Source organism: Bombus fervidus, chromosome 6 (assembly GCF_041682495.2).
Source record: "Bombus fervidus isolate BK054 chromosome 6, iyBomFerv1, whole genome shotgun sequence".
NCBI lineage: Eukaryota > Metazoa > Arthropoda > Insecta > Hymenoptera > Apidae > Bombus > Bombus fervidus.
Genome location: NC_091522.1, coordinates 5,163,982 through 5,185,949, shown reverse-complemented (window position 1 = coordinate 5,185,949; position 21,968 = coordinate 5,163,982). Strand labels below are relative to the sequence as shown.

Genomic DNA, 21,968 nt, shown 5'->3' with positions numbered 1-21,968 from the left:
AGACTTAAAGCTAGTATACCAAAAGACAGGACAACTTTTGAAGGTGTTTTGCGATTCAGATTTTGCGGGCTGTTCAGTAGATAAAAAATCTAGAAGTGGGTATGTTTTTATACTTGCTAGTGCTGCAGTATCTTAGTTGTCAAAGAAGCAACCTATCATATCTCAGTCAACTTGTGAAGCAGAATTTGTAGCAATGCAGAAAGCAGCAAAGGAAACTGTGTGATATTCTTACTGTTAAGGGAGTTGGGTCAATTATCATATTGTCCTTACTAAAGGTTTAAATAGGATTAAAATTTAATATTTTACCAAAACTATGGGGTTTGTAGAAACTATGATCAAAGGGGAGTGTTGAGGAAAATATTAGGTTGGTGTGATCACTAGTTCCTATATGCAAAGTTGGTCGACTTTTAACGACGCTCTTTTGTTTTGGCGTCCGCCACGTGTTAATTATCAGAGAGTATCTAATGGCTGTACATAGTGGTGAAATACAAAATATAGAAAACTAAATCTGTGTGAATCAATTAAATATCGAACTCCAAAACCTATTTAATAACAGGTTTAATGTTTAATCTATCTATTTATTCTTTGTTTTTTTTTTTTTTTTTTTTCTTACATCTGAATGTTTTGTCGTCTCTTATACGACTTGCACGAGATTACCTGCCGCCCATGTGTCGTTCGATTTGAAGATTACTGTTACATTTCGCGACTCGAGCTGACCTACTTTCATTCGTATAAGGGGGTTTTCTCGCTCGCAGGGATATTTCGGCAGACTTTTAATTATTGATAACTAAAAAACGAAACCGGAAACGTGACTTTTTATTCTTCATCTTCGCCTTATTTTTACTTCAAGAATCACCCCTTAAATTTTTACATCTGTAGTCGAACACTGTATAATAAAGCATAGTGACTACGATTGTAGCAGTAATTGTTAAGTGTTACACTGTAGCCATCCTCACTGTTCGCGCGAGCGCTGGACCCGAGCTAAGTGGACAACATTATATATCATATGTGTTATATATATGTCGGAGATGAAGGTACACCGGGCCTTCCCTTCGGAATTCCTAGGAATATCCATAACACTTTAATTTTATAAGCAACCCGATTATAATTGTCCGAGATTTGCGATAGTAAGCTTGGGTTCGAGGCGACGACTAGTCGCCGAACGTAGCCACGGTCACGAAATGAACGTTTTACCTAACAGAGGTATAGAATTGCATAGTTCTCCCTAAAAAGAAATAGTTGTACCGACACCTAACAGTAAACATTCCAACGATCTCTGCCCCGTGGCTCACCACACACAGACCCTATTCTTCGAGCAAGATGATTGCCAGATGTCGATGCATCATTCACAGTATATGTTCAGCTAGTCTGAGGACTCGCTATAAATCTTAGGATTTAATTAACTAAGGTTCTTCAAATTGACAAACAGTCTTTATCCTAACAGTCTGTAAATCTGTCACCTACTACGGGAAGATACGAGAAATCTGCTTTCCTCACATACGTCGCTTCCCGCTAGTAACTTTCTCTCAAGGGCGGCTAACATCCTTTTTGAACCACCAACATAGAAATTAACCAATTAACAGCAACGTCCATTTCCCTCACTTTCCGAGCGGAGGCTGTCCTCGACGAATCCGATGATCTCGTGCCCTGAGACACACCCCATAATAGTTTTCCTCTACCTCATCACCGTGACGGAGAGGTACATTCTCATGCGATCTCATTAACGAAGACACAACGTCTTTTACGATCAGTGGATACTTCACGTTTTTTTTTAATTACGAGTTTTAATTACAACTTAGACTTTGGAAGAAAGTATATTTGTTATTTCGTTGACTGCGGATTCGTTATCGAACCTAAGACCATTGTCATTAGCGTCTAATCACCGCAGTTACTTGTCGATTCTGTAATACTCACACTTGTGCTAATCAACATTACCCCGACTGTATAACAACGATGGCCAATTCCAGTGAAGATTCATTACACGCCCCTACCCTTAATCATAACATTAACCCGACATATATACTGCTGTGAGCATATAACAGCCACAAAAGTAATCTATATATCATTAAGCTGATCGTCCTCGGCGATATCGATCAAATATTCGAGGACGGAGAGTAGCTTTCGAAACTTGAAACTGTGCAGAAGCATTCCTATCTTAAGACTGTATACCGTATACGTTAATTTATTGTATAACCAAGTCAGTACGTGTAAAATATATGTAAATGAACCCAGTTATACCACGACTACAGAATATAGTGTCAAGAGTAGGATGCCCATTCGAACTTCGATAACAGGTCCGATGCTCCATGACTTCGTGCAGACGCTGCAAAGTTCCATCAAGTGTCAACTCAGCGCACAGTGACGATTATGGAAGCGAGAGGAGACGGCCGAAGAAGCTGTGCTGCTGGAGATGCAAACAACGATAAACGGTAGGATTTTCTGTCCTGAACAGCAATTATAGTTGCTATCGGGAACTACTGACCATTCTGCGAATATCAAGACATATTTGCGACGAGAGTCGACATACCAGACGGTCGATGTAAGCAATGTAAATAGAGTATAGAGAAATAGAGTACTGCCTGTTGCAGCCTCGATGCCTGTTCATCCCTTGCCAGCGGGACCGAAGAGTTACATATCTCTAGAATATGTGGCGAAATTGCCGCGCTACGATGTGAAGTCATCTTAAGAGAACGGTTAAGATGAGACGCATAGTGTCTTCACTTCACCAAGAATTGATTTTGGTTTTAGAATTTCACTCCGAAGCCAAAAATCTTTCTAACTTTGATATCCGTGTTAGCCATTTAGATTGAGAGCTTGGCGTTGGCGACATTTGCTGACTACCCGGCGGAATCGCAGAATAAATTAGCCTCTCAAGGCGAAAGCCTTAGCTAATAAAGAGATTAGGAAGACACTCTATCTTGATGGGTTCGTTAAGACTATGTTTTAGGAGGTTACAATACCCTTAGTTAAACGAGCAAACTCTTTCATTAGACCCGAAATTAGAATTAGAAAAAGGAAGAGCGGGGACAGAAACAGCCAATTTGAAACTTGTTGGACCTGTGAGAGATCAGGACACCTGCAGAAGGGTTGCTGGAAGAGGAAGAAGGTTCAGGGAAACTGGGAAGCACACTGTTTCGTTTTCCATTATCCCCCACATCAAAAACGATGAGGGAACTACAACAGGATTGCGTCGTTATAGGAAAATATTGATGGGATTCGACGCGAAATCTTTCTCGATAGGGCTCACCACTAAATTTGATTCACAAGGAAATATCTGAATAGTAAAGTCTTGATGCGGCGGGATTAGATATTTTCGTTAATAATGAGCAGAAAATGAAAAATTTTTGAGAAAAAAAAACTAGCAGTTGTAATACGAAAATTAGTCCAAAGAGGAGTTTTTCATACCAGAAATGGTTAAAAAGTAGATCTTTGGACCTTTCGTCAGAAATATCACTATCAATTAGATTTTACACGAGAATGTGCTGCGGTTCCCAATTTGTTAAATGGAAACGATGGAAGAGAAGGATCAGCAAACAGTGTAGATACCTGAACATCTTCAGAAACATTTTGCGCGACGTTCATTGTACTTAAGCGGAAAGTAAAGGGCTAAATTTATAAAACCCCTTGAGAAATTCCAGGTGGAGTAATTGCCGTATTCGTTAGAAATTCTGAACAAGTGGGAAAATTAGAATAGTGGGACATAAAATAGACACTGGGGATCATTCATGTACTACGACATCTACTACTACATCTCTGAGGGGAAATGCAAAAATTAATAAAAGAAATTAATAAGAATGACGAAACAGTGTGTTATAGAAAACTCACAAAACCCGTGGTCATTTTCTGTAGTATTGGTAAAGAAGAAAAACGGATCGGCCAGATTTTGTGTGAATTTACCTAAATCTAGACAGCGTACCGAAGAACGGTTCATATCCACACCGGAGAGAAATTACTACATAACCCGAAAGTAATTATTGGCTGTAGTGGTATCAATAGAACACTTTCACCACTACCTGTATGGACGAAAATATTTCCTCAGGGTGAACCACACAGGTCTGCAATGGCTAATGTCCTTCAAAAACCCAACTAGACAGCTAGCTCGCTAGATTTAGCTGCTATATGAGTAGAAAGACTGTCATCTACATGATGGAAGGGTAAGATTCATCTTTAAAAAGAAAAAGCAAAGATACAAGCCTTTTTATTGAGACGCAGCCCAATCCTCTCCAACAATAAAGTATCACTGGAAAATTTAAGATTCTCTAGAAATTCGAAACGTCATGCTATTTCAAAGATGAGAATTGACTCATGAAGCATCGTTGTTGTAGTTGTTGGTAGTATTAAAGTAAACACGGAAGAGATTTTGAAGTAATGCCATGATTCTTCAGTAGCAGGACATTTCAACGTAAATAAAACCGTGACCAAGGTACCAAGTTTTGTTGGACTATTTGCCACCAAGATTTAGAGGTATGATACAGTCGTTGTGACGTCTGTTCGGCGAAAAGAGAATCAATCAAGGAATTTCTAGTGTTGGAACTCCATTTGGAACAATTGCGTTCGACGTAGTGGAAGTCCACTATCGAAGTTCTGAAACAGAAACAAATACGCGCTGTTTGTGGTAAATTACTTCACGTAATGGCCCGAAGTAATCCCAGTATCAAACTAGTCGTCACATGTTAATTATCAGAGAGTAATATCAGCAATATTCGGAGAAAGCGAGCACCTGTAAAACCTAACGAAACGGACGATATGGACAGTGAAGAAGAAGAAGCAGTAAGTCGTGACAACCCCACGTACAACGCAAAAACCTGCCTAGACTTTATCCCCATACTCAACGGACAAGACGATATAGAGTTAGAGGGGTTTATTAAACGGGTAAAGGAAGCTCAAGCCGAATGTCGTGACAAACGGTCATTATTACGCCTAATTTTGACACAAAGAATCATCGGAGAAGCGGAACGCAGTATCCGCCACATGGAAATCGAATTATGAAGACCTGTTCGAAAGCCTCAGAAAATTTGTATCCGTGAATGTTACATCTAACGGAGCCCGTGATAAAGTGCAACGTACGCGACAGAACTTTAACGAATCGATACACAGTTATGTGAAGAGGTTCCGACACAACCTCAACGAATTAATATACGCGCTTCAACACGAAATTCGCGATCCAGTACGTCGAGCAGTCGCCATAGATTATGAAACTGAACGAGCAACCAAAGCTTTTGTCCTAAATTTAAAACCCGAAATAGAAACACGCACATCGTCTACGAGACCGAAGAATCTCCAAGAAGCACAAGATACAGCTTTCGAGGCGGAGTTAATCATAGGGGAAATCGAACGCAACAGAAAATTAGGAAGAACAACGAATCAACCAATTTAGAGAGCCAACCCCCGATTTCAAAAAACACTCAATGCAAGAAGGAACATCACACTCGGCACCACCGCACGATCAAAGTCAATAAATCCACCTACAGGAAGAACAGCGAAGATCGTTAGAAACTTCTAACGATACAGTTTAACACAAAAACTGGACACATAACACACCTCATCGACACAGGAGCAGGAATCAATCTATTGAAAGAGGACAAGATGGATTCTCAAACCTTCAAAGCCGACGAACCTCAAATGTTCTCCATGGGACAAGACAGATATACCACAAACGAATTTATTAGATCTAAATTGTTTGGCAAAGAACATAAATTTTATATAGTACAGGAAGACTTTCCCTTAATAGAAGATAGAATAATAGGAATACCCTGTTTAGAGAGGTACCAATATGAAATCTCCAACGATAGATTAAAACTCGATAATAATATTTTATACTTTCAGAAACCAGAAACAATACAACCAGGTGAAAAGAGAGTTCGAACCATCTACCTCGAAGGCAAACCAACGCGAGTATGCTTTTTCAATTCTGATGAGACAAATCATGAAATTTCTAACGACATTGATAACAGTAAAGAATAGACCAAATTGCTAAACTTAAGACCATAGTGAGAACAAATCATATTGAACGCGAACTCCGTGAACCCATAGAGAAAATATTAATACATTACATTGACGTATTCAATTTAGAAACAGACCTATTACCATGTACTAATCTGACAAAACATACAATCACATTAAAACAAGACAAAATCATGAACACCAAATCATACAGACCCCCAGAGTGCCACAAACGCGAAATCGAGGAACAAATGACAGAGATGCTAAATAAAAATATTATAGAAGAATCAGACTCTCCTTTCAATTCACCAGTGTGGGTTGTTCCCAAGAAATTAGATGCATCGGGAAAACAGAAATGGAGAATAGTTATTGATTTTAGAAGACTAAACGAACTGACTGACCAAAACGCCGCATTACCCGACATAGAAGACATATTAAGCCAACTAGGAGACGCGAAATTCTTCTCAGTACTTGACCTATCATCCGGTTTTCATCAAATCCCTATGGACGAAAACTCAAAGAAATACACTGCTTTCTCAACACCGCAAGGACATTTCCAATTTAACAGAATGCCTTTTGGACTCAAAAACGAGCTAGCAATGTTCCAAAGTATGATGAATACAGCATTTCGCGGATTAATTAATAAACATTGCTTTGTATATTTAGACGACATTATCATATTTGGAAGCACTATTCAAAAACATAATGAAAACTTAGCCACAGTATTACAAAGATTAAGAGAATTAGGACTAAAAATTCAACCGAATAAATGTGAATTTCTAAAACCAGAACTCGAATATTTAGGACACATAGTAACATCGGAAGGAGTAAAACCTAATCCGAAGAAAATAGAAGCATTCGAAAATTTTAAAATTCCTAGAAACCTTACCGGAAGTCAAATCATTCTTAGGACTCGTGGGATACTACCGGAAATTTATACGTAACTTCTCTAAAATAGCCAAACCCCTGACGGACCTAAACAAAAAAGACACTAACTTCCACTGGACGGACAAACAACAAAACAGTTTCGATACGCTCAAACAAAAACTTTGTCAAACACCTATCATACCTTCTATCATACCCAGATTTCTCTAAAACATTCATATTAACGACAGACGCTAGTAATAAAGGATTAGGAGCCGTATTATCACGAGACGGACACCTGTGCTGTTACATCTCTCAAACGCTAAACCCTCCAGAGAAAAATTATACGACTACAGAAAAAGAATTATTAGCTATCGTATGGACATTGAAACGACTACGACAATACTTGTTAGGACGAAAATTTATTATTAGAACAGACCATCAAGCTTTGAAATGGTTGAATAATTGCAAAGACCCATCGTCTAGATTAATGCGATGGAGACTAAAGCTAGAAGAGTACGAATACACAATCGAGTACGTTAAAGGCAAAGAAAACCCAGTCGCAGATAGCTTATCTAGAATTCACGCGATTCAAAAAGTAGAAACCCCCGAAGGAACAGTAGTCTTAGATTTCTTACATTTTACAAAATGGAAAAAGAAATCGAATATCCCAAAACGATTAGAAATAAAACCTAACGATCAATCTTTCTATCAATTAACTAAAACAGAATTAGGAGAGTTCGACGAAAATCGACAACATATTACGAAATAACAAGAAAGTAGGTATAGGAGACAATACGTTTGCAGAATTAGAAAAGAACCAGATCAAGCTTATGCTTCTATATTTCAATGATACCTGATACCCTGTCACTTTCGCGTGGGACCCAATACAAGAATTAACCGAGGAAGAGATAGAGAAAATAATTCAGGAAAATCATAACGGTACGATAGGACCTTTAGGGATACAAAAGACATACCAAAGAATAAAAGAACGATATAAAATTCCATATTTATTAAATAAAGTCGAAGAGTTTATAAAGAGATGTGAAGCTTGTCAAAAGGAGAAATTAACGCAGATTAGACCAAGAGAAGAACCAATAATATCTGACACACTATTACAACCTAACGACAAAATTGCTATGGACATCATAGGACCTATGACCAAAACTAAGAAAGGAAATCAATTTATACTTTCAATACATGATGAACTGACAAAATACTTGATCCCAGTACCACTAAAAACACAACAGACAGAATCCATAATAAATGCACTCTTAGAACACTACATTTACATATTTTCTGCACCCAAAACAATTCTAACAGACCAGGGACAAAACTTCATTAGCGAACTCATGTTAAAATTCGAAGAGGCATTTAAGATTAAACACATTAAAACCACTAACTTCCAACCTCAGTCAAATGGATCTCTAGAAAGAACACATGCCGTAGTAAAAGATCTAATCCATACAAGTCTGCATGATAATAATGATAAAGAATGGGATGAAATATTAAACTTCATATGTTTGGGTTATAACACAAAGGTACCGGATTTTCACCTTTTAAACTAACATTCGGTAGAGACGCAAACCTACCATCAGCATCGCGAAAACTTCGAATTTAACTTACAATGATATGTTTTCACTCTGACAAAAACAATTAAATAAATATTTAGATATCGCGAGAAAAACATTAATAAACAGTAAAATACGATACCTTCGAGACCAGGAAAGAAAGATAGTTCGAACTCAAACGGTATTTAAAGAAGGAGATTTTGTATTAATTCATAATCACAAAAGAGACAAATTAGACACTGAATGATTAGGACCATACAGAATCCACTCTGTCAAAACCCCTTATTACGAAATCTTAATTAATAATATTATAAAGAAAATACACGGTAATCGTTTAAAACCTTACTTTCCAGGTCGACACTTCTCTTTGCCAGAATAGTATCCGCGCAAATAAATATCATACTATCAGAAAAAAAACTCTGTATTCGAAAAAAAAAAGAGAGAGAAAAAAGAATATTTGTATAATGATTTATGTATTAATGTATTTTTCTGCCGAAATGAAATCTTAATCAACAGCCACAATGCTACATCCCCACCAAGCGCCCCGGTCGCAACATCCAACATCTATATTCCGACCAACTCATACCACCTCGAAGAAGAAGAGGAATCAGCTGTGATTTTCAAGCCACGCCGAGTCCAATTCCACAGAAGCCTTTTGAAGAGAACTTGAAGGACCAAGTTCAATCTAAGGAGGGGGGGAATATGACAGACGAAATGTCACACACGAAATCCGACTAAACAAAGCGATAAGATAGCGAGATTCCAAGAGCCTTAGCATGAGTGACCATCGGGATAACATCCGGTCACTCTATCCGTCCTCAGAAATATATGATCGAAGGCTTTTCCCACTCCCACGAATAAAAGAATTTAAATACTCCCCCTAAAGTCATCCAAGTCAGTCTTGAACAGTCACGCCTAGAGACCGGAAGTGTATTGCAAACAAGAAAAAAATAAAGTTTCTTTTTTTCTTAAATTTCTTTTTTATTTTACGTGACAATTACCTCGAAATCTTGGAAGCACAACCACCTAGAGAAATCACCATCATGAGAAACCTAACCCGAAACAAGATAAGTTTTACTTAATTTGAAATGAAATATAGTTGGAGAAATAATTGTGTGAGAAACTTCCAATGGGACACTGTATATTATATTTTTGATTTATAATAATTATATATAGTACTTGACAAGGCTTATGATATAAGAAATATGCAATAATTGAATTAATTATAATCTGATGTAGTTATCTAAACACATACTATTTCTTTTTGATGTTGTACTATTATAAAATACTACTACATTATATGATACTTTAACAATATTTCATATATAGCATTTAAAACAATCCATTTATACCTCCATTTACAGTTGCAACATTTACAATTTTGTTGGCGAGCATGATTACTCCATTGGCGACGTAGTTCGCAGAAGTTATTTAGCCATTTACAACTTGGTTTAGGTGGCGTAAAGCAATTCCACTCCATTTCTTCAGCGCACTGACAAGGTTCTAAGCGTGCTTTTTTATAGTGTGTGTTTATTGTACCACTATTAATAGATTGCAGAGTATTACAATCCGTAGGAATGAAATATCCTTCATTATTTTGACACAAACAAAAATGAGAATCCGGTATGGAACTTCTTTTCATATGAATGTTATCATGGTTCACTATATTGAAAATGAATTTATTAAATCACATATATCCATAAGTTTATTGATTTAATATATAAATAGTATTTTACAATTAAAAATAAATATCAAAATATTATACTTGTATATCACTTTCATTATAAAAACAAATTTTGAAACAGACTAATGAAATGAAAATAATTAAAGAAAGATATTAGATCAATTAATATACACTGATAACTGATATTGATACTAACTAACAAACAATAATAAATTTATAGTTCTATATTTTATTATATTTAAGTATATTATAGATTTTATTATCTGCATATAGAAAAATATTAAATAACTTACATTTTACTTAAATGTGATAAATATAAGTTAATCTTTTTATTTTTTTATTTATATAATTCATACTCATCAAATCGATAAGTGTATAAACGTATATAATTATGAAATAAAAGATTACATCTTTTAAAGAGAAAGAAACATATGTACGCATATATATATATTCTGTTTCTCTTTTTTAAAATTGTACTCTTCTATTTCATAATTATTGTATTAAATATATATATTTAATACACATTACATATCATGGATTCTCTTCAACAATATTCATATTGAAATTTTTTATTTATTGTTAAGATAAAATTATTTTATTTCAAAATATAATTTAATAAGAGCTATTTAATAAGAACAAATAATTCATTCATTAAGTAAAGTATCAATCAAAGCGAAGATATTTGTTAAGTAATGAAAATACTAAATTAAGAAAACTAACATAAATAATATTACAAGTTAATGATATCTTTAACAACTTTCTCAGAACTATATGATTCTTCATTACAATTTCTGTAACATATGTAATTGACTTGTAAGGGTATGTGTACTTGATATTACACACTACATTTAAATAATTTTGTATTCACATAATGTCATCTGAAAACTACTACTTAAAAGGCATTAATAATTATGAATATATATTACTAATAAACTAACCATAGTTATTATCAACGCATAGTTCAATGTCTTCTTTTTTTTTACAACATGACATATTTGTTCATCAAATTACATAGTAAAATTTAATTTTTACCAAAGGTTATGCTGCTATTTAATTCAAAATATAATTTTAAACTGTTACACAAATTTAGTCTACATGTTATTTATTTAGTTTCATAGGAATAGGAAAGATCTTCTATTGTCTTATTAAATGTTTTTCATATTACCGCTGTGAACTTGAAGATAATCACAATGATAGTCAATTGATATTGTTAAACTACAATTTATATTAACATGTAATAGAAAGAATATATTAAAAGGTAATGACTTATTTTTTATTTCCTGCATACTTATGAAAAGAAAAGATTATGTTTGATTATTGACAATTGTTCCATCTAATAGAAAAATAAGAAGATTTCCAATAACTGTTACATATGAATTGTATGCTGCTAAAATGATGATAAAACACAATAAAAAAATACAATAGCAAAATAGCAAATATATAAAATAGTATAATATAAATAATTTCTAAAAATGATAATAGTAATTATAACAAAGATAACTTGATTGAATTATTGTAGTTACTAAACTTTATGAATATTACATTGTTATTTTCATATCTGTGTGTAAACATTCTTTCAAATTAATTTTACAATATTATTGAAACAAATACCAACGAAGAATTAAAAATGATTAATAATTAAGAGAATAACAATCAAGGAAACTTGATTAACACTAAATCTGCCACTATCTGTCAATTTGACCGTTTTCAAACTTTTGTACAACTTTCACATATTTAAGCATTATCACATCACCATCAAACTACACAATTTTTCTTAAAATATGCATAGAATGAATTTTTCAATATTTACTTCCCGTGTTATTTTTTTTTTTTTTTCTTTTTTTCCAAGAAATATATGAAACCTGCCTTGACTACCACCGCCGGTCTATTTGACCGCTCGAGATAATATGGTATTTACTCTCTTAAACAATCGGTATAAAAGAAAGGTTATCTCAATGTGTCATAGCCAACTCAAAAGAAGTGACCAAATGGCAAGCAAATACAGTGTCAAGTCGAAATCTTGTAGGTGACCCCTCCAGATGTTTTTCAATATTCTGAATCTAGCTGGAATGAATACCTGGGTTTTGTATAAAGAAACAACGGGGGAAAACATTTCAAGGCAGGAATTTATTCCAGTTAGCTAGAGAACTTGGCGCTGTGTATCAAAAATCGCGGGAAAAAGAAAATGTACGAAAAATATCAAGTTCAGATTCACATGTACGAAAAATTTGTCAAGTAAAATATTGTAAAGGTTATAAAACTACGAAAATCTGTTCGAGATGCAAAAAATGTGTGCAGCAAATGTATATTGTATAGAGCAAATGTATGTAAATGTATAGAGAGTAAAATAATCTGTAAATATTGCAGTGAAGCCGAATAAGATATATATTATTTATATATTTAGAAAAATGTGTATCTACATGTATATAAGGTATATATGAATGAAAGAAACTATATAACTACTGTTCATTTTTAGTCCCCTTTTCCAATTTATAATTGAAACTATATAAAAATAAATTTGGATTATCATTTTATGGAAGTTGTTTATTCATTCAGCAACAAATTGACTATTATTTAATTATAAAAACAAGAACTTTATTTCAAGAACCGGTCATTTTAACTGGACACGATAAGATAGGTATCCAAGAAGTGTCGGTAAGTTTAGTGTTAATACCACGCACGAACACAAGTTGTTTATTAAATATATATATACATTTAATAGTAAAAGGGAAGTCAATATTAGGCTGGAGTTTGGTTTTTTGAGACGTAAAATTATTGCCTTTTTTGTTTGTCATGTAATAATTTCGACGCACAGACAACTTATAGAGGCTCGACAAATATATATATATATAGCTGAGCGCTTTGAGCCTAATATTTACATCATTTTGATGCCATGTTAACTCGTCTCCATGACTCATCCAATGAGTGCAGTCGCCTGCTATACATATTTTATGGCGTGGTTTTGGATCGTGAATGTATGGAAATTCGAAGCAGAGAGGAAATGAGGGTGCTCCCGTAGTTCTAGATGTTTCACGTTATAGATGCTGCACCATGCGGTCAAGTACAGAAGGTGGCACACGCTACTATTTACAAAAAACTAAGGATCTATCCTGTTTAATTACACGCTAACATACACAAGAACCTATTTCACTGTGCGGTTCTACAGAAAAGTTCATATCTACTTTTTTATCCGAGGCCATCCCCAATAAATGCGGCGTCTTGAATAAATCAGGAATATTTATATAAATAATAAATTACATACCCTTGAAATTCAGTTACAATATCGTGTTTTGTGTTATTTCAATTAGCAAAAATATCATGTTGAACATGTTGATCAAAGTGTTGTAAAAAAGAGTCAATAACACAAAGGTTTTATTGTTGCATTATTGCCTCATCGATATCTGATCTCGGATCGTGTAATATTGCTCACTACTATCTGTGTAATCAATAGTAGATGTTCAATAAAGAAAAGCTATATAATGTTTTATTATAAATCGTAAAATATCATCAAAATGCTGAAATGATTCGACCGTGAGTATATTTTAATTGAAAGAATGCAAAACTTCGTCTCCAGGTACAATCTTGTCTCACTTATCATTGCGTTGTTTTGACAATACAGGAAACATTCGATAATTGCACAAAACTCGGGACTCAAATGTTACAATAATTGATATGTAGAAACGATTCTGCTTCTCAAAACTGAGATCTTAGATGTGTCGAACAAAGGACAGTGCGAATGAAAGAGAAGGAGCGACTGAGAATGGAAACGATCGACAAATATCAAAAAGCCCGCGATAAGGTGAAACGTTTAACTCAAAAATCGAACTTTCTTATTTTTGATTTGTGATGGATAAAACATTTAAAAACATGTTTGTTACATTTTTCTGATTAAAGTGACAAATACAATACAGTTTGGAGCATATTTGTTTATTTATTTGAATCGGAAAGATCTCACAAATACGTTAGTAAAAGTTTAATTTTAGGAAAGTCAAAAAAAGGTTTCATTTTTAAATTATTCAGATACATTATCTCGGCAATATCTAACATTGGATAACGTTATAATACTCGACCGCGGTAGGTCCTCGAGCTTCTCGATGCGTCAGGGGAACTTCTCTGTAGTGGGGATGACAAGGGTACAACGAAGACTCGTTTTTAGTTGTTAAATAGCCTTTTCGCAAAAGCTAATAAACATCTGGAGATGAAAATTTACACACTTTTACAGAATGACACAAACTATATTTTCATAAAGTTTTAACTTTGCATTCTCTGTTTTACATGAATAATTGAGAATCGAAAACAGTGCAAGTTTGGACAATATTTTAACTAAGGCGTGTCGACTAAAGTGAATTTTCACGATTCGGTAATGTTTGGTAATTTGAGAAGCATCGTAGGAGATAAGAAATGTGATATTTGTTTACAGCGTTTACAATAACCTAATAGCCGCTAGATAAACTGATATGCAAGATGATTAAATTTACCTCAACAAATGCTATCGTACTTACTAGAAAAAAAATATGTAGATCCATACGACGATGAAAAAATATTCATGCCAGTATAATTGACATGCCGAGTGCCAAGAGTTGATGTTAAATTTAAATGTTGTGTTACGTATTTATTTGTTTTAAGTCAAGTTGAGATTGAAATTTTGTAAAAATTTTTTCTTTTGATTTAGAGTTTAGTCGGAAGGGAAATATTGAAATGATATTATTGTGTATGAATTATTTATTTGGATTTCTGATTAATACGGTAGTTGCTGCCACCAGAAATAGTCTAAGGACTATTTCAAATTTTTATTTATTTCAAACGTTACGGGTAGCATCGACTAGAGTTTAGTGCTACTGGCAAAACCGATTCCACTTTTCGGGTAACCTGCTATGTGCAGGGATACTAGCACGGGAGAGGATTAAAGCTGGTTGAAAGTAAATTAACAATATCTAATGATTTATTCAAATCTTGTTCGATTTCGATATTGACAATTGACTGACAGATATAAAATTCTTCGGTTGACAAAATGATAACTCTTCGATAGACAAAATGTTAACTAACTCTTTGAATGCTAATTATTCGGTTGACGAACGGTAATATTATTATTCGATAGACGAAGGGTAATTATTGTTACTGACTTCTCTGAGTCGCTACATTTATTTATATCTGTCGGAGATGGAAAAGCGTCGGGGTCTTTCTTTTGAAAATGTTTGGGAAGACGACTTTGTTTACAATTTAAATTGTCTTAATATCATTATAAAAACATAATTAGATAAATATAAAAACATAGATAAATTTTCGCAAGATATAGCTTTTAGCGGCTTTAACTGCCTTTCACTTCAAATACTGTAAACACGGTTTCAAATAAACGTTTTAAATTACCTTGATTTGAAAGAAATTACCAATTTTACTTTCCTAACACGGGACTTGCTATAGTTCTGTTCCTGCTGGTGTTATCTACCGGTGTTATCGATATCCCTTGAGGTTGTGTTGTTTGATCATCGATATTTCGTCTTCTTTTGAGGTATAATAGCAGGTGGGTGACTGAGCCGCATATTGCTCCTAATAGGGCGATTCCACATCCGTAAGTTTCACGTAACTGGTATCCGTGTATGGCTATATCTATTATGGTCTTGATTAATTTAAATATTACGAGTATTCCAAATATTGCTGCACTGACAGTTCCGAATTCCATGAAACCAGTCCATAAGCTTGATACGGTATTTTTCGCTATTGTCGTCAATGTGTTTACGTCCATCATTCCCAGGATGTTTACTGTTCCAGGGACGATTGTTTTTCCTGTCGCTCCTCTGGCCAATGTGTTCAAGACTGCAGTTTTTTCTGCCGGGAACATGACGTGGTCCCGTAGTGCGTCCAGGTCCTTTTGGGTATATATTCCGCTCGTGGCCAATGACGATGGTGCTGAATATCGCCACGTTTGGCGCACGTCCGGGCGGAGTTCCTGTGGTGCGATTGCTTCCATGGGTTTTGGTACGAATTTGTGCCAGAGTCCGTCGATGTTGTATAACGTGGGTAGTACTGCGCTACATTCTCTATGGTTTCCGTGTTGCGTTATGATGTGTGTTTTTGGCGTTAGAAATGCGGTGCGATTCCCTTGCCAAACGGGTAGCTCCGAGTAGCATTCTGTTGTATGTCGTATCTTTACTTGTACCGGAATGCATTTGACTATGTGGACCGTTTCTCCTGCGATCAGAGCCATATGTTATTTTGATGAGGTGATTTGACGATGACCAGGTGATTCATCTGGGACTGGGCGAGAAAACCAGAAGAAGAACATAGAAAATTACAAATTTTACATCATTGTGATATATAACATCACAATGATTACATGCAACAGAGTTCTTAAAAGAACGTAAAAACTAGATTGGGGTTAGGTTTCAACGGTGAAGATTTGGCCTTAGCAGCGATCTTCGCCACTCGTAAATCCGTTTCTTACTGTCGAGTTTATTAGAAATAAGAATAACCTTTTATTATTATTAATATACATAAAAAAAAAGAGAAAAAATTTTTATATTTATATATATATGTTTTATTTTGGGTTTTACGTATATGTTATCAGTGAAAATAAATATTATGAAAGCTACTTGGGTTATAATTATATACATATATGCATACGTATTGGTAAGTAATGAGATTTGTTTTATCGTTATAAATATATATGTATATATTATCAATAGAATAGATATGACAAATGTAGCTTGTTTTTGAATATATATATATGTGCGTGTAATGGTAAATATGACGGCCTCTTTTTTTTTTATGAGTCACTTGCATTATCAATGGGAGTGAGTGTTATAAACATCACCCACTTTACAACATGCGTGTGTATATATTGGCAAACATAAGTAAAATTACATGCATAGTTATAAATGTTGCTTGTTTACAGGTGGATAGCATAAGTACTTGGTTTTGTGCGTAGCATACAAGTACTTTATGGTTCTACGGTGCGGAATGCTAGTCCTTGAACTAAAAAGTATCTTTCAAGGTGAGTCAGATTATTGTAAACGATCATGCATGGGATGCATGATATAGCGGGTTATACGTCCGCTAGGTTTATATCGCACATACGACAGTATTTTATACGTGTTCTTGCAGGTATTCCGCACAGGAAATGAGTGGGCGGCTCGTCACATAGGTACTGGTCGTCTGGATCTAAGTTGTCGAAACAGTATTGACAAAGATAGCCGTCATTGAAATGGTAGACGGAGCGTATCAACCGGACACAGAGGCAAGATTGAGCATCCTCCGTCGCCTCCACATCGAATGCGGGAACGGACCCATCTGGGTTCTCCATGTCAGGGTTGATGAACTCGTCGCCCCTTTACGGTTGCCTTCAATTGTCTTGTATCTGTGGCCTTAAAGGTACTGTTTAATTTATTTAATTTAATATGTGTATAATGCATTGTGCGTGGGACAGCTATTATGCATTACAAAATCCGCTTCTACATGTTAGATATAATAATATAACAATACTATGTAGATTAATACATGATAAAATATCCTTTTACTCCGGTTATATTTATTACTAACTCTCAATTAATCTATCTTAATTATTTCCTAACCACTTTCTATACTTATTAGCTATTTTACTTCTTCTTATTAGTCTGCGAAATTCATGCATGTACACTTCCTTGTATGGTGATTGATTGTTCACGAGGTAAGTTGCACTTTCACTAGTTAATTATTCATTGAGTTAACACGTTTTATATTTAAACGATAATTGAAGCACACATAATAATTTTCCCTTTTTTCCTTTTAGGTTTTCGCTATTTGTATTATTCGACGAACAGCACCACGACATACACTATTGCACTACGTTGCCCACTGCAATCACTTTATTCATCGTTTATTTCGATTATGCGCTAGTTTTAACTTGTTTGAGTGCACTGTTCGCGGAATCCCTTTTACTTCAATCTTGACGTTTTGGTTCTGCAAGATTTCTAGCACCTTGTGTGGTCCAGTATATTGATCGGAGAACTTTCCTTTACTAGGTTCCTTTAGTAGATATATCAAATCTCCTATTTTAAAATTTTGAGGGTTGATTCGTCGGTCGTGGTATTCTTTTGATCTTAGTTTGGATTTTATCAAATTTTCTCTTGCTATTTGCTGCACGGTGTTGATTTTATCGAACAGGTCTCTGAGATATTCCGTATAAGTTGGTTCCATGTTTTCTTCGATTAGTATTTCGCCAGTGGGTTCTCTGGCCAAGTGTCCAAAGACTAATTCGTGCGGAGAGAATTTCGTTCCTTCGTGTACGGAGGTGTTATAGGAAAACATGGCTAATTCCACCCATTCGTCCCAATTTCTGGAATTTTCGATATATAACTTGAGATATTCAATCAATACGTGGTGAGATCTTTCGATTGAACCGTTACTTTGTGGATGATATGCCGTCGTGGTATATTGTTTGATGCGGAATCTTTTTGCTATTTTCTTCATTAGTGAGGATGTAAAGTTTCTTCCTTGATCGGTAAGAATAGCTCTCGGTGACCCGAAACGACAAATAAATCGTTTTATAAAAGCGTCCGCTATCTCGGCTGAAGATATTCCTCCTATTGGAATCCCGATTGAATATTTTGTTAATAAATCTTGAATTGTTAATATGTATTCGTTTCCTTTTGCTGTCTTTGGTAATGGACCGACGATATCCATACTAATTTTGTCGAAAGCCCTGCCCGGTGTATCAGTGAGTACCATTGGTTGCTTTGTTTTTATTCTAGTTAACTTTTTCAATTGGCATTCTTTACATGTTCTTACGTATTCCTGGATTTCCTTCTTCATATTTTCCCAATAATAACATTGTCGTATTCTTTGATAGGTCTTCGTTACTCCTTTATGTCCTGCTACGGATGATTCGTGTTTTTCTCTTATTATGTTATTTCGTATTTCAACAGGCGGGGTAATTACTTTCCCAGTGCAAATGGTGATGGTTAAGGTTTTTTCCATAAATATTTCTTTTAATTTTCTGATTGTATGCCGCCAGGGTATCTCTTCTAAATTTCCTTTGCTGATGCTAAAGGATGTTAATTGTTTTTCATTTACTACATCTAGTAGAGATCTTAGCGAGTTTAATAAATTTTCTGGTGTTATTGGAATATTTCTATTTTCTTTTATCGGTAGGGATACGATGTATTTCCCGGAATCGTAATTCAATCTTGCTTTTTCCAACATTAAATCTTCGTAACGAGGCAATTTTCCCGTCTCCTTCATTTCTAATGCTCCTTTATCTATCGGATTTCCATGTACATTTATAAATATTACTCTATGGTCATTTACTCTCGTAATTGAGTCTCGGGTTTCTGAAATTCTTAGTTCCGCGATTATCGTAGGTCTCGTATCCTTTTCTCGTTGTTGAATTAGTTCTGGATTTTCAGTGGAGGGCTCTTCTTCGCTTGTTGTATCCGTGTATTCTTTTTCTCGATCGAGCTCGGCTAGTGCTTCGTCAAAATATTTTACGGGTGTTTCTTCTATGGTGAGATGCTTTCGAGTAGGTTTTCCCTGTTTATCGTAATGCGACAATACGCGTGGCTTAGCCTCGAATATCGGAGAGTCCTCGGTCGAGGTATCCAATTGAAATCTTTTTAGAGAAGGACGAGCCTTGTTTCGGTTATTATTACTCGAGAATGTCGGACGTTGGTATCGCATTCTGTCGTTTACTTGTTTTAGTTCCCGCGTTGCTTTTACGGCTTGGCGATACGCGTCTTCTAAGGATTGGTATTCTGATAACTTTACTCGTAAATATACTTCGTTCGGGAGCCCCTTGACGAAAGCCTCCCTCGTGTCCCAATCGATCGTATCTTGAACGTCTTGTGATATGGAACCGTACTGACTTCTTTCTCCATCAATTATAGCTAATCTGAGGTTTCTGACGCGGTCGATGTAATCTAATATATTTTCTCCTGGTCGTTGGAATACCGTTCCCAACTCTCCCCTGTATTCGTTAACGGTTTTTCCTGGGCCGAACATATCTTTTAATTTATTCCCGAAATCGTTTAAGGTCTCTACCTCATGGTCCTCTACGGCGAGAAACGCGTGCCCGCGAAGTTTATTCATTAATAGTTTTACCAACTGAGGCTCTTGATGCCTAGGAATCATACTTCGCGCTCGCTCGCATGATCTCAAGAATTGGAACACAGACGGTCGGTATCCGTCGAACACTGGTACTGATTCAATCGCGTCCTTTAATTTAATCGGTTGATAATTATCGGTCAGTCTTGTTTCTCGCGGTGTTATCCGTGATGGTACGGGTATTTCGGTCTCGTTCGTTTGTCTGCTTAGGCGCACGTCATCTTCTAATTTAATTAGTCTTGAGCTTATGTCGGTCAATACACGGAAATTTTCGTCCCACGCTTTCAATTTTTCCGTCAACGCCAAAAGCGTATCTTCACCTAGCGAATCTCGGGCGGTCGACATTTTCCTACTTATTTTTTTAGTTGATATTCGTAAGAGCTTTAATCCTCTGTGGAGCGTATCCCACCGCTGCCACCAAAAATTTTTTCTGTTACGTATTTATTTGTTTTAAGTCAAGTTGAGATTGAAATTTTGTAAAAATTTTTTCTTTTGATTTAGAGTTTAGTCGGAAGGGAAATATTGAAATGATATTATTGTGTATGAATTATTTATTTGGATTTCTGATTAATACGGTAGTTGCTGCCACCAGAAATAGTCTAAGGACTATTTCAAATTTTTATTTATTTCAAACGTTACGGGTAGCATCGACTAGAGTTTAGTGCTACTGGCAAAACCGATTCCACTTTTCGGGTAACCTGCTATGTGCAGGGATACTAGCACGGGAGAGGATTAAAGCTGGTTGAAAGTAAATTAATAATATCTAATGATTTATTCAAATCTTGTTCGATTTCGATATTGACAATTGACTGACAGATATAAAATTCTTCGGTTGACAAAATGATAACTCTTCGATAGACAAAATGTTAACTAACTCTTTGAATACTAATTATTCGGTTGACGAACGGTAATATTATTATTCGATAGACGAAGGGTAATTATTGTTACTGACTTCTCTGAGTCGCTACATTTATTTATATCTGTCGGAGATGGAAAAGCGTCGGGGTCTTTCTTTTGAAAATGTTTGGGAAGACGACTTTGTTTACAATTTAAATTGTCTTAATATCATTATAAAAACATAATTAGATAAATATAAAAACATAGATAAATTTTCGCAAGATATAGCTTTTAGCGGCTTTAACTGCCTTTCACTTCAAATACTGTAAACACGGTTTCAAATAAACGTTTTAAATTACCTTGATTTGAAAGAAATTACCAATTTTACTTTCCTAACACGGGACTTGCTATAGTTCTGTTCCTGGGTTTTTGAAGTAATCATTGCGAAAAGATCGTAAACGAAACTGTGCCGAGGGTAAAAGCATGAAATTCTTTGGTATTTCGCAAGGTGAAACAAAGTATGTACGTATAACAATTATATGTACGCGGCTTTCGTATTTGGAAGAATTTTGTACACCAATTTTTAGATTTAATGCTGTTCTTAAATCATTAAATATTGTAGCGGGCAGGGTTGTCATAGTTTCTAGGAACGCATTCCATCGTAGAGGATGTTTGCTCGTGCACGCGTGTTTACTCTGGAGAGAGACACATAGCCACGTTCAAAGTCAAAGTCAAATACATACACGATACATACACTTCTGAATCAAGGCGGAAAGACGGTCGTACGGATACGATTACGGGCCTTAATCAGAGAAATACACGAAGGACGTAAATGGCCACTACTCGCAACGTACAAGTTAAACTGCGATTCTTCTTATATACCAAACAATAGTTGTACTGTTTACACCAACTGTCAGTTAATAAATTACTTCGTTTTTAATAAAAGTCTAGTATCTATTTCCGTAATTGAAAAAGCACTCAGAACCGCCTTACAT

At 35.2% G+C, this 21,968-nt stretch overlaps 1 long non-coding RNA gene across 1 annotated transcript; it reads left to right on the top strand.

Moving 5' to 3' along the window:
- Window positions 1-15,514: 15,514 nt before the first annotated feature.
- LOC139987945 (uncharacterized) lies at window positions 15,515-16,230 on the top strand. The gene is made up of 3 exons (XR_011799987.1): window positions 15,515-15,631; window positions 15,832-16,076; window positions 16,145-16,230. It is a non-coding gene; the product is annotated as an uncharacterized lncRNA (long non-coding RNA).
- The last annotated feature ends 5,738 nt before the right edge of the window (window positions 16,231-21,968 follow it).